At 42.2% G+C, this 3,422-nt stretch overlaps 1 non-coding gene across 1 annotated transcript; it reads left to right on the top strand.

Moving 5' to 3' along the window:
- Window positions 1–282: 282 nt before the first annotated feature.
- Window positions 283–447, top strand: LOC132573069 (U1 spliceosomal RNA). The gene has a single exon (XR_009555484.1). It is a non-coding gene; the product is annotated as a U1 spliceosomal RNA (small nuclear RNA).
- Window positions 448–3,422: the final 2,975 nt, after the last annotated feature.

Genomic DNA, 3,422 nt, shown 5'->3' with positions numbered 1-3,422 from the left:
AGGTATTTGTGGGTTTCCTGCATTATGCAGGGGGTTGGACTAGATGACCTTGGAGGTCCCTTCCAACTCTATGATCCTATGGAGGGAAGTTCCATTGTAAGTCTTGGAATCTCCCTTCTCATCCCTGTGTCTTTAGCCCAAGTTACAACACTGAGGTTTGGCTTGTTGACACTTAGCCAGCCTTGGTTTACTTTGCCTCTGTCCTTCAAGTTGTCTTTCCCCCTTCCTGTTTCCCATGCATGTGCTGAGACAGAGGTGGATTTTAACTCCATCTTCTTGACTCTACTGCTCTGTTCTCCCTGTTTCTCTTGATCACAAAGGAGGTTTTCCCAGGATGAGGCTCAACCATTACACACCGGGTGTGCTAACCCCTGCAATTTCCCAAATGCGGGGAAACTTGACTGAATTATTTGTGATAGTGGGGGACTGCGTTTGTGCTTGCCCATCATGCTCTGAACCACTCTCTCTCCCTCCATCCTGACTTTCTCAGCCTTCTGGTCCTGTGTTCCCAACTCCATTCTGTTTTCTCTTGTTGGCAGGCTAGCCAAACAGTCTGGCTTGCCCTTTGCCTACCTTGGATCCTCATGCCCTTCCTTGATTCCTGGATGTCATGCTGGCTGAGTACAGACCCAGAGGTAAGGGACTGCACTTGTAGACAATATTTCTAGAATTCTAGAAGATGGAGAGAAGACAAAGTGTAAATGACAGAAAAAACCTGCTAGGAATGGGGGACATCTGGAATGGGTGGCACACTTGTATCTAAATTGCTTGCATTTTTATGTTGATCATTCAATAATCCTGGAGTATTTGCAAGTGTTGTCTCTTTCTCCTTTGCCACTTGTCTACATTCCCCAAGTCACAAAATTTAGCTTTGTAAGACATCTGTATTATTCCAAATTTTCTCCAGCATGACTTCCGTCTGGGGTTAATGGGAACTATAGTTTTACAATCTCCCAAATTCAATCAGAAGGCTGAGAAAGCTATATTCCTATCATCCCCAGTAATCTAGTAATTTTGGATCCTGTGCAAATAGAAACTACTAAAACAACTAAAACAGGGGCATATGAGATGATAAAGCCCAACAACTGCACAGATGCAAACATACACATAACACTGTTCATTGTAAATCATGAAGAAATATATATTTATAGGGGTGCCTAAGGAAGCATAAACAATATAAGTGCTGTTCACAAACATGTTATATGCAAAGATTGTAACTCCAATAATTTAATTGTAAGCATTAATCTCTACGCAGTATTTAAGTTACAGGTTGTAGCTAGCTATTCTGTTTTATTTTGGATAGTGACAGTAAGTGCTGTCACTATGGCGACCCGAGCAAAAGAGTTTCAAGGCCAGTGAGAAGCAGAGAGTGTTGGCCATTGCATTCCTCTGGGGAGCCTTCCATGGTGGTCTCTTATCCAGGTACAGACCCTGTTTAGTGAGTGTCCAAGATATGATGGGAATGTGCTACACTGTGCTACACTGCCTTCAGTAGTGATCTTACCTATATATGTCTTGGTTAGTTTGTTTTCACTGTGGTCATTTATTTTTTTATGACTTTGTTAATAGCCCAGTGGATGATTCTATTCGGAACTGGAATTTAACATTTTTTTTGGCGGGGGGGGGGGACATAAACATTTTAGCAGATGAAAGAAGTAGATTGGGATAGAACTAGGAGTAGGTGAATACAGAAGCTTGTTCCCTGTTAATTCTAAGAAGACATGACTTTCAGAGTCTCTTGCCATGGTAAAATGTCATGATTGTTTTCCACAAGTCAGAGTGTATGTCTTGTGGCAGGGAAGTTGGCATCTGGGTGAGAAACTTTCCTTGTGCTGTTAGTGGCCGGTCTGGAGAGTTGGCATCTAGGTTTGCTGCAGCTAGGTAGGTCTGCAGACTTTGATCAGATTGTGTTTCATGTTGGCAACTGGGTTTCTTGGTGCTAGGCCAGGAGGACCCATTGAGTAGATGGATGTAGTGCATTGGTCTTATAGTGATTCTCAGATGTGACATTAGATTTGGCTTTGGGTGCCCCTAGAATGGGACCCCCTGGTCCAGTCTTTTTTGGACCTTGGGGGTTGCATGTGGAGGAGTCCCCTGAAGCTGCCTTGCAGTTTTGGGGACTCTCTCTCAAATCCTCTGTTCCTCAGAAACACTTCCCCCAAAACAATTACAGTGGGGGAAGTGGCTAATTGGGTTTTTCCCATCATTGGGACCAATGGGCCTTTTGGGGAGCCCACAGATAGGGATCTCCTAGTCCAATATTTTTGGGCCTTGTGGGTTCCTTGGGAGAGAGTCCTCTGCAGCTGCCCTGCCATTTTGGGAGCTCTCCCACAATCCCCTTGTCCCCCCAGCAGCCTTCTATGCTGCCATTGACTTCAATGACCTATAGAGTATAATGGTAGGATAGGGGCACCCTATTTGGGTGCCCCTGGAATGGGACCCCCTAGTCCAATTTTTTGGGGACTTGAGGTTTCCTTGGGGAATAGTCCCCTGAAGCTGCCCTGCAGTTTTGGGGGCTCTCCCCCAAATCCTCTCCCCTCCAGGCGGCTTCCAATATACCCTATGTTGCCATTGACTTCCAAGGCCCAAAAGGTATTATGGAGCCAAATATCCCGATAAATCTGAATATCTCGGTATTTTCAGATATACTGGATACTACTATTCAGATATATCAGGAATAAAAAAAAATTCACTGAATATTTCTGGATCTTGATATTTCCATTTTTTTTTTTTTTTTTTGGTGCATAGCCCTACTGGTAGAATTTCTTATGAGAAACATATAAATCACTCCCACATTTTTACTGACATACTTTATTTATTGGTATGGCTTTCACCACTTTAAAAGGTATATGGCATAAAAGCACATTTCAGAATCTCAAAACAGAATACTACAAAAGTACAACCATAAACATGCACAAGTACAACCATAAACATGCACAAGATAACAATTTTTCTTCCTGAAATGAATCTTTCTCCCTTTGTTTGTTACATTATAACTGCTCATCCACATTATTCTTTCCTTCATTGACCTCTGAGTATCTGTTCAGATTGGTCTACATTTTCTTTCCTTCCTGTTCTTCTGTATATGAAGTGGGCAATACTGAATTATATGCTTGTGCTGGTGAAACTTGGGATCAAGTTTATCAAATTCATACCATATCCCTGTGAAGGATATCCTGTTCCTGTATGTATTCATTTATATGTTTAATGTAACAATGTGATTAATGAATTAGTTGCTGATCTCAGCAGTGTACAAATATAACCCCTCTCCCATCAGCATAACATAACATTTCATAAAGTTACAGTCCATCAGTGCTCCAGCAAAGAGCCCAGCAGCTCAGAATACAGAAAAGGGCATACAAACATTTAGTCAGTAGAACAAAGTTTGAGTCCAGTGGCACCTTTAAGACCAATAAAGTTTT

This window comes from Heteronotia binoei, chromosome 5 (genome assembly GCF_032191835.1).
Source record: "Heteronotia binoei isolate CCM8104 ecotype False Entrance Well chromosome 5, APGP_CSIRO_Hbin_v1, whole genome shotgun sequence".
Lineage (NCBI taxonomy): Eukaryota > Metazoa > Chordata > Lepidosauria > Squamata > Gekkonidae > Heteronotia > Heteronotia binoei.
The sequence above is the reverse complement of the archived record's forward strand: the minus strand, read 5'-3'. Positions and strand labels throughout refer to the sequence as shown.